Source organism: Tasmannia lanceolata, unplaced genomic scaffold (genome assembly GCF_043159265.1).
Source record: "Tasmannia lanceolata isolate RefF3 unplaced genomic scaffold, GAP_Taslan_0.1 ptg000019l, whole genome shotgun sequence".
Taxonomy (NCBI): domain Eukaryota; kingdom Viridiplantae; phylum Streptophyta; class Magnoliopsida; order Canellales; family Winteraceae; genus Tasmannia; species Tasmannia lanceolata.
In genome coordinates, this window is record NW_027518696.1 from 31,772,501 (window position 1) to 31,782,500 (window position 10,000).

Below are 10,000 nucleotides of genomic sequence, written 5' to 3' on the forward strand. Positions count from 1 at the left end.
AACGCCCAAAGCATGCCCCATTCCTTAGCCTATCCAGGCAAAAACGCCCAAAACCAGCCCATTCCAGTGCCTATCCGGGCAAAAACGCCCAAAGCATGCCCATTCCTTAGCCTGTCCAGGCAAAAACGCCCAAAACCAGCACATTCCAGTGCCTATCCGGGCAAAAACGCCCTAAACCTGCGCATTCCAGCGCCCCGCAGCATGCCACCCTCCTATAGGGTTTGCGCAACCAACCCGCCTAACCACCAGTGGCAACCAAAGGTGCTGTTAGCGACGACTTCTGAAGACGCAACGAGACGCGACGGGTTTGCGCCCAGACGCGACGAGACGATGCGGGATCTGCGCCCAACCATGCCTACACCCGCCGACTTGTTGCGGGAGCTGCTTGCCCAAGCATGCCTAGCGTGCAAGGCCTGCGTGCCCAAGGTCTGTGTGCAAGGCTAGTGCCCAAGGCTAGTGCGCAAGGCTAGTGCCCAAGGCTAGTGAGCAAGGCCTGGGTGCAAGGCTAGTGTGCAAGGCTTGTATGCAAGGCTAGTGTGCAAGGCTGCTGTGCAAGGCTTGTGGGCAAGGCTGGTGCGCAAGGCTAGTGCCCAAGGGTTGTGTGCAAGGCTAGTGCCCAAGGCTAGTGCGCAAGGCTCGTGCCCAAGGCTAGTTCGCAAGGCTTGTGTGCAAGGCTAGTGCGATGGGCCAGTGCCCAAGGCTTGTGAGCAAGGCTTGTATGCATGGCTTGTGCGCAAGGCTTGTGTCCAAGGCTTTTGTGCAAGGCTCGTGCGCAAGGCTAGTGTGCAAGGCTTGTGCGCATTGGCAGGTAGCCCACCACCATGCACGATCCAAATGCCACTCACGCGACAACACGGTGCCAAGCCGGGCATGGTGTGCACTCAAAACCAATCAACGGACAGAGGTCATGCGTCATGGGGGGGATCTAGCAAGGCCATGGGGAAGGTCATGGAGGACCTTGGAAGCAAGCGCAAGACGAGAGCGAATCGAACAAGGGGCCAGGACGGGGCCTTGTGCCCATGGTCTTCGCAAGACTGCGTCCAAGGCGCCCGAAAGCCCAAGGGAACCCAAACCCGGCCGACACTTGCAATCGCACATGCTCTCTGCAACACACCATCAATGCCGCCCAACGGGGCCAGCACGAGCAGTCATCCGCGGTCCCCTGGCCCTGCGCACGTTTGTCTTTGAAACCGAGCATCAATGCCACAGAAAGTGCCGGGGCGCCAGCTGGAGCCATCATCCGCGTTGCCATGGCTCGCTTGGCCTTGGCTTGCCAGGCCCCGACAGGAGCAATCGCGCATTTTCTTTGCAACCGACCATCAATGCCGCCCAACGGGGCCAGCACGAGCAGTCATCCGCGGTCCCCTGGCCCTGCGCACGTTTGTCTTTGAAACCGAGCATCAATGCCACAGAAAGTGCCGGGGCGCCAGCTGGAGCCATCATCCGCGTTGCCATGGCTCGCTTGGCCTTGGCTTGCCAGTCCCCGACACGAGCAATCGCGCATTTTCTTTGCAACCGACCATCAATGCCGCCCAACGAGGCCAGCACGAGCAGTCATCCGCGGTCCCCTGGCCCTGCGCACGTTTGTCTTTGAAACCGAGCATCAATGCCACAGAAAGTGCCCGGGCTCCAGCTGGAGCCATCATCCGACGTGCCATGGCTTTGGTCCCATGGTCTTCGCAACCGAGCATTCGTGACACCCGACGGGGCCAGGACACCAACCCTTCCGACACGAGCATTCGCGCATGTTCTTTGGCCACACAACGGCGCCAGCACGAGCAAAATCATCAGCGGTGCGGTGGCCTTGCACGGCCTTTTGTCTTTGGAACCAACCATCAGTGCCACGGGAAGTGCCGGAGTCCCGGCATCCGCGGTGCCAAGTCATTGCGCCCTTGGTCTCTGCAGCGGGGCATGCCGGGCACTCCCAACCATTGCAAGCAAGCAAGCAAGCAAGAAAGAAAGTAAGTAAGTAAGTAAGTATTACATATAGGGGCGGGACATGCGGGGAGTTCTGCGAAACGTGCACTACGGGGCACACGCGTACCTACCGGGGCATACCGACCCCTATTGGGGCACACGTGTGCATATCGGGGCATACCGGGCCTATCAGGGCACACGCGTACATACCGGGGCATACCGAGCCCTACTGGGGCACACGTGCGCATATCGGGGCGTACCAAGCCTATCGGGGCGTTCGCATGTATCCCAAGGCATACCGAGTCTATCCGGGCATACGCGTTCATACCGGGGCGTAACGGGCCTATCGGGGCATACTTGGGCATATCCGGGCAAAAAATGCCCAAAACTTGCGCAACCTTGGCAACCGTGGTCCATTCCTCACTATATGCCATGGCCTTGTGCCCATGGTCTTCACAAGACAGCATCCAAGGCGCCTGAAAGGCCAAGGGAGCCCAACCCAGCAATGCCCAGCCAAGGCCAGGCATTCCAGTGCCTGCCCGGGCAAAAACGCCCAAAGCATGCCCCATTCCTTAGCCTATCCAGGCAAAAACGCCCAAAACCAGCCCATTCCAGTGCCTATCCGGGCAAAAACGCCCAAAGCATGCCCATTCCTTAGCCTGTCCAGGCAAAAACGCCCAAAACCAGCACATTCCAGTGCCTATCCGGGCAAAAACGCCCTAAACCTGCGCATTCCAGCGCCCCGCAGCATGCCACCCTCCTATAGGGTTTGCGCAACCAACCCGCCTAACCACCAGTGGCAACCAAAGGTGCTGTTAGCGACGACTTCTGAAGACGCAACGAGACGCGACGGGTTTGCGCCCAGACGCGACGAGACGATGCGGGATCTGCGCCCAACCATGCCTACACCCGCCGACTTGTTGCGGGAGCTGCTTGCCCAAGCATGCCTAGCGTGCAAGGCCTGCGTGCCCAAGGTCTGTGTGCAAGGCTAGTGCCCAAGGCTAGTGCGCAAGGCTAGTGCCCAAGGCTAGTGAGCAAGGCCTGGGTGCAAGGCTAGTGTGCAAGGCTTGTATGCAAGGCTAGTGTGCAAGGCTGCTGTGCAAGGCTTGTGGGCAAGGCTGGTGCGCAAGGCTAGTGCCCAAGGGTTGTGTGCAAGGCTAGTGCCCAAGGCTAGTGCGCAAGGCTCGTGCCCAAGGCTAGTTCGCAAGGCTTGTGTGCAAGGCTAGTGCGATGGGCCAGTGCCCAAGGCTTGTGAGCAAGGCTTGTATGCATGGCTTGTGCGCAAGGCTTGTGTCCAAGGCTTTTGTGCAAGGCTCGTGCGCAAGGCTAGTGTGCAAGGCTTGTGCGCATTGGCAGGTAGCCCACCACCATGCACGATCCAAATGCCACTCACGCGACAACACGGTGCCAAGCCGGGCATGGTGTGCACTCAAAACCAATCAACGGACAGAGGTCATGCGTCATGGGGGGGATCTAGCAAGGCCATGGGGAAGGTCATGGAGGACCTTGGAAGCAAGCGCAAGACGAGAGCGAATCGAACAAGGGGCCAGGACGGGGCCTTGTGCCCATGGTCTTCGCAAGACTGCGTCCAAGGCGCCCGAAAGCCCAAGGGAACCCAAACCCGGCCGACACTTGCAATCGCACATGCTCTCAGCAACACACCATCAATGCTGCCCAACGGGGCCAGCACGAGCAGTCATCCGCGGTCCCCTGGCCCTGCGCACGTTTGTCTTTGAAACCGAGCATCAATGCCACAGAAAGTGCCGGGGCGCCAGCTGGAGCCATCATCCGCGTTGCCATGGCTCGCTTGGCCTTGGCTTGCCAGTCCCCGACACGAGCAATCGCGCATTTTCTTTGCAACCGACCATCAATGCCGCCCAACGAGGCCAGCACGAGCAGTCATCCGCGGTCCCCTGGTCCTGCGCACGTTTGTCTTTGAAACCGAGCATCAATGCCACAGAAAGTGCCGGGGCGCCAGCTGGAGCCATCATCCGCGTTGCCATGGCTCGCTTGGCCTTGGCTTGCCAGTCCCCGACAGGAGCAATCGCGCATTTTCTTTGCAACCGACCATCAATGCTGCCCAACGAGGCCAGCACGAGCAGTCATCCGCGGTCCCCTGGCCCTGCGCACGTTTGTCTTTGAAACCGAGCATCAATGCCACAGAAAGTGCCGGGGCGCCAGCTGGAGCCATCATCCGCGTTGCCATGGCTCGCTTGGCCTTGGCTTGCCAGTCCCCGACAGGAGCAATCGCGCATTTTCTTTGCAACCGACCATCAATGCTGCCCAACGAGGCCAGCACGAGCAGTCATCCGCGGTCCCCTGGCCCTGCGCATGTTTGTCTTTGAAACCGAGCATCAATGCCACAGAAAGTGCCGGGGCGCCAGCTGGAGCCATCATCCGACGTGCCATGGCTTTGGTCCCATGGTCTTCGCAACCGAGCATTCGTGACACCCGACGGGGCCAGGACACCAACCCTTCCGACAGGAGCATTCGCGCATGTTCTTTGGCCACACAACGGCGCCAGCACGAGCAAAATCATCAGCGGTGCGGTGGCCTTGCACGGCCTTTTGTCTTTGGAACCAACCATCAGTGCCACGGGAAGTGCCGGAGTCCCGGCATCCGCGGTGCCAAGTCATTGCGCCCTTGGTCTCTGCAGCGGGGCATGCCGGGCACTCCCAACCATTGCAAGCAAGCAAGAAAGAAAGTAAGTAAGTAAGTAAGTATTACATATAGGGGCGGGACATGCGGGGAGTTCTGCGAAACGTGCACTACGGGGCACACGCGTACCTACCGGGGCATACCGACCCCTATTGGGGCACACGTGTGCATATCGGGGCATACCGGGCCTATCAGGGCACACGCGTACATACCGGGGCATACCGAGCCCTACTGGGGCACACGTGCGCATATCGGGGCGTACCAAGCCTATCGGGGCATTCGCATGTATCCCAAGGCATACCGAGTCTATCCGGGCATACGCGTTCATACCGGGGCGTAACGGGCCTATCGGGGCATACTTGGGCATATCCGGGCAAAAAATGCCCAAAACTTGCGCAACCTTGGCAACCGTGGTCCATTCCTCACTATATGCCATGGCCTTGTGCCCATGGTCTTCACAAGACAGCATCCAAGGCGCCTGAAAGGCCAAGGGAGCCCAACCCAGCAATGCCCAGCCAAGGCCAGGCATTCCAGTGCCTGCCCGGGCAAAAACGCCCAAAGCATGCCCCATTCCTTAGCCTATCCAGGCAAAAACGCCCAAAACCAGCCCATTCCAGTGCCTATCCGGGCAAAAACGCCCAAAGCATGCCCATTCCTTAGCCTGTCCAGGCAAAAACGCCCAAAACCAGCACATTCCAGTGCCTATCCGGGCAAAAACGCCCTAAACCTGCGCATTCCAGCGCCCCGCAGCATGCCACCCTCCTATAGGGTTTGCGCAACCAACCCGCCTAACCACCAGTGGCAACCAAAGGTGCTGTTAGCGACGACTTCTGAAGACGCAACGAGACGCGACGGGTTTGCGCCCAGACGCGACGAGACGATGCGGGATCTGCGCCCAACCATGCCTACACCCGCCGACTTGTTGCGGGAGCTGCTTGCCCAAGCATGCCTAGCGTGCAAGGCCTGCGTGCCCAAGGTCTGTGTGCAAGGCTAGTGCCCAAGGCTAGTGCGCAAGGCTAGTGCCCAAGGCTAGTGAGCAAGGCCTGGGTGCAAGGCTAGTGTGCAAGGCTTGTATGCAAGGCTAGTGTGCAAGGCTGCTGTGCAAGGCTTGTGGGCAAGGCTGGTGCGCAAGGCTAGTGCCCAAGGGTTGTGTGCAAGGCTAGTGCCCAAGGCTAGTGCGCAAGGCTCGTGCCCAAGGCTAGTTCGCAAGGCTTGTGTGCAAGGCTAGTGCGATGGGCCAGTGCCCAAGGCTTGTGAGCAAGGCTTGTATGCATGGCTTGTGCGCAAGGCTTGTGTCCAAGGCTTTTGTGCAAGGCTCGTGCGCAAGGCTAGTGTGCAAGGCTTGTGCGCATTGGCAGGTAGCCCACCACCATGCACGATCCAAATGCCACTCACGCGACAACACGGTGCCAAGCCGGGCATGGTGTGCACTCAAAACCAATCAACGGACAGAGGTCATGCGTCATGGGGGGGATCTAGCAAGGCCATGGGGAAGGTCATGGAGGACCTTGGAAGCAAGCGCAAGACGAGAGCGAATCGAACAAGGGGCCAGGACGGGGCCTTGTGCCCATGGTCTTCGCAAGACTGCGTCCAAGGCGCCCGAAAGCCCAAGGGAACCCAAACCCGGCCGACACTTGCAATCGCACATGCTCTCTGCAACACACCATCAATGCCGCCCAACGGGGCCAGCACGAGCAGTCATCCGCGGTCCCCTGGCCCTGCGCACGTTTGTCTTTGAAACCGAGCATCAATGCCACAGAAAGTGCCGGGGCGCCAGCTGGAGCCATCATCCGCGTTGCCATGGCTCGCTTGGCCTTGGCTTGCCAGGCCCCGACAGGAGCAATCGCGCATTTTCTTTGCAACCGACCATCAATGCCGCCCAACGGGGCCAGCACGAGCAGTCATCCGCGGTCCCCTGGCCCTGCGCACGTTTGTCTTTGAAACCGAGCATCAATGCCACAGAAAGTGCCGGGGCGCCAGCTGGAGCCATCATCCGCGTTGCCATGGCTCGCTTGGCCTTGGCTTGCCAGTCCCCGACACGAGCAATCGCGCATTTTCTTTGCAACCGACCATCAATGCCGCCCAACGAGGCCAGCACGAGCAGTCATCCGCGGTCCCCTGGCCCTGCGCACGTTTGTCTTTGAAACCGAGCATCAATGCCACAGAAAGTGCCCGGGCTCCAGCTGGAGCCATCATCCGACGTGCCATGGCTTTGGTCCCATGGTCTTCGCAACCGAGCATTCGTGACACCCGACGGGGCCAGGACACCAACCCTTCCGACACGAGCATTCGCGCATGTTCTTTGGCCACACAACGGCGCCAGCACGAGCAAAATCATCAGCGGTGCGGTGGCCTTGCACGGCCTTTTGTCTTTGGAACCAACCATCAGTGCCACGGGAAGTGCCGGAGTCCCGGCATCCGCGGTGCCAAGTCATTGCGCCCTTGGTCTCTGCAGCGGGGCATGCCGGGCACTCCCAACCATTGCAAGCAAGCAAGAAAGAAAGTAAGTAAGTAAGTAAGTAAGTATTACATATAGGGGCGGGACATGCGGGGAGTTCTGCGAAACGTGCACTACGGGGCACACGCGTACCTACCGGGGCATACCGACCCCTATTGGGGCACACGTGTGCATATCGGGGCATACCGGGCCTATCAGGGCACACGCGTACATACCGGGGCATACCGAGCCCTACTGGGGCACACGTGCGCATATCAGGGCGTACCAAGCCTATCGGGGCATTCGCATGTATCCCAAGGCATACCGAGTCTATCCGGGCATACGCGTTCATACCGGGGCGTAACGGGCCTATCGGGGCATACTTGGGCATATCCGGGCAAAAAATGCCCAAAACTTGCGCAACCTTGGCAACCGTGGTCCATTCCTCACTATATGCCATGGCCTTGTGCCCATGGTCTTCACAAGACAGCATCCAAGGCGCCTGAAAGGCCAAGGGAGCCCAACCCAGCAATGCCCAGCCAAGGCCAGGCATTCCAGTGCCTGCCCGGGCAAAAACGCCCAAAGCATGCCCCATTCCTTAGCCTATCCAGGCAAAAACGCCCAAAACCAGCCCATTCCAGTGCCTATCCGGGCAAAAACGCCCAAAGCATGCCCATTCCTTAGCCTGTCCAGGCAAAAACGCCCAAAACCAGCACATTCCAGTGCCTATCCGGGCAAAAACGCCCTAAACCTGCGCATTCCAGCGCCCCGCAGCATGCCACCCTCCTATAGGGTTTGCGCAACCAACCCGCCTAACCACCAGTGGCAACCAAAGGTGCTGTTAGCGACGACTTCTGAAGACGCAACGAGACGCGACGGGTTTGCGCCCAGACGCGACGAGACGATGCGGGATCTGCGCCCAACCATGCCTACACCCGCCGACTTGTTGCGGGAGCTGCTTGCCCAAGCATGCCTAGCGTGCAAGGCCTGCGTGCCCAAGGTCTGTGTGCAAGGCTAGTGCCCAAGGCTAGTGCGCAAGGCTAGTGCCCAAGGCTAGTGAGCAAGGCCTGGGTGCAAGGCTAGTGTGCAAGGCTTGTATGCAAGGCTAGTGTGCAAGGCTGCTGTGCAAGGCTTGTGGGCAAGGCTGGTGCGCAAGGCTAGTGCCCAAGGGTTGTGTGCAAGGCTAGTGCCCAAGGCTAGTGCGCAAGGCTCGTGCCCAAGGCTAGTTCGCAAGGCTTGTGTGCAAGGCTAGTGCGATGGGCCAGTGCCCAAGGCTTGTGAGCAAGGCTTGTATGCATGGCTTGTGCGCAAGGCTTGTGTCCAAGGCTTTTGTGCAAGGCTCGTGCGCAAGGCTAGTGTGCAAGGCTTGTGCGCATTGGCAGGTAGCCCACCACCATGCACGATCCAAATGCCACTCACGCGACAACACGGTGCCAAGCCGGGCATGGTGTGCACTCAAAACCAATCAACGGACAGAGGTCATGCGTCATGGGGGGGATCTAGCAAGGCCATGGGGAAGGTCATGGAGGACCTTGGAAGCAAGCGCAAGACGAGAGCGAATCGAACAAGGGGCCAGGACGGGGCCTTGTGCCCATGGTCTTCGCAAGACTGCGTCCAAGGCGCCCGAAAGCCCAAGGGAACCCAAACCCGGCCGACACTTGCAATCGCACATGCTCTCTGCAACACACCATCAATGCCGCCCAACGGGGCCAGCACGAGCAGTCATCCGCGGTCCCCTGGCCCTGCGCACGTTTGTCTTTGAAACCGAGCATCAATGCCACAGAAAGTGCCGGGGCGCCAGCTGGAGCCATCATCCGCGTTGCCATGGCTCGCTTGGCCTTGGCTTGCCAGGCCCCGACAGGAGCAATCGCGCATTTTCTTTGCAACCGACCATCAATGCCGCCCAACGGGGCCAGCACGAGCAGTCATCCGCGGTCCCCTGGCCCTGCGCACGTTTGTCTTTGAAACCGAGCATCAATGCCACAGAAAGTGCCGGGGCGCCAGCTGGAGCCATCATCCGCGTTGCCATGGCTCGCTTGGCCTTGGCTTGCCAGTCCCCGACACGAGCAATCGCGCATTTTCTTTGCAACCGACCATCAATGCCGCCCAACGAGGCCAGCACGAGCAGTCATCCGCGGTCCCCTGGCCCTGCGCACGTTTGTCTTTGAAACCGAGCATCAATGCCACAGAAAGTGCCGGGGCGCCAGCTGGAGCCATCATCCGACGTGCCATGGCTTTGGTCCCATGGTCTTCGCAACCGAGCATTCGTGACACCCGACGGGGCCAGGACACCAACCCTTCCGACAGGAGCATTCGCGCATGTTCTTTGGCCACACAAAGGCGCCAGCACGAGCAAAATCATCCGCGGTGCGGTGGCCTTGCACGGCCTTTTGTCTTTGGAACCAACCATCAGTGCCACGGGAAGTGCCGGAGTCCCGGCATCCGCGGTGCCAAGTCATTGCGCCCTTGGTCTCTGCAGCGGGGCATGCCGGGCACTCCCAACCATTGCAAGCAAGCAAGAAAGAAAGTAAGTAAGTAAGTAAGTATTACATATAGGGGCGGGACATGCGGGGAGATCAGCGAAACGTGCATTACGGGGCACACGCGTACCTACCGGGGCATACCGACCCCTATTGGGGCACACGTGTGCATATCGGGGCATACCGGGCCTATCGGGGCACACGCGTACATACCGGGGCATACCGAGCCCTACTGGGGCACACGTGCGCATATCGGGGCGTACCAAGCCTATCGGGGCATACGCATGTATCCCAAGGCATACCGAGTCTATCCGGGCATACGCGTTCATACCGGGGCGTAACGGGCCTATCGGGGCATACTTGGGCATATCCGGGCAAAAAATGCCCAAAACTTGCGCAACCTTGGCAACCGTGGTCCATTCCTCTCTATATGCCTAGCCTTGGCAACCGTGGTCCATTCCTCACTATATGCCATGGCCTTGTGCCCATGGTCTTCCCAAGACAGCGT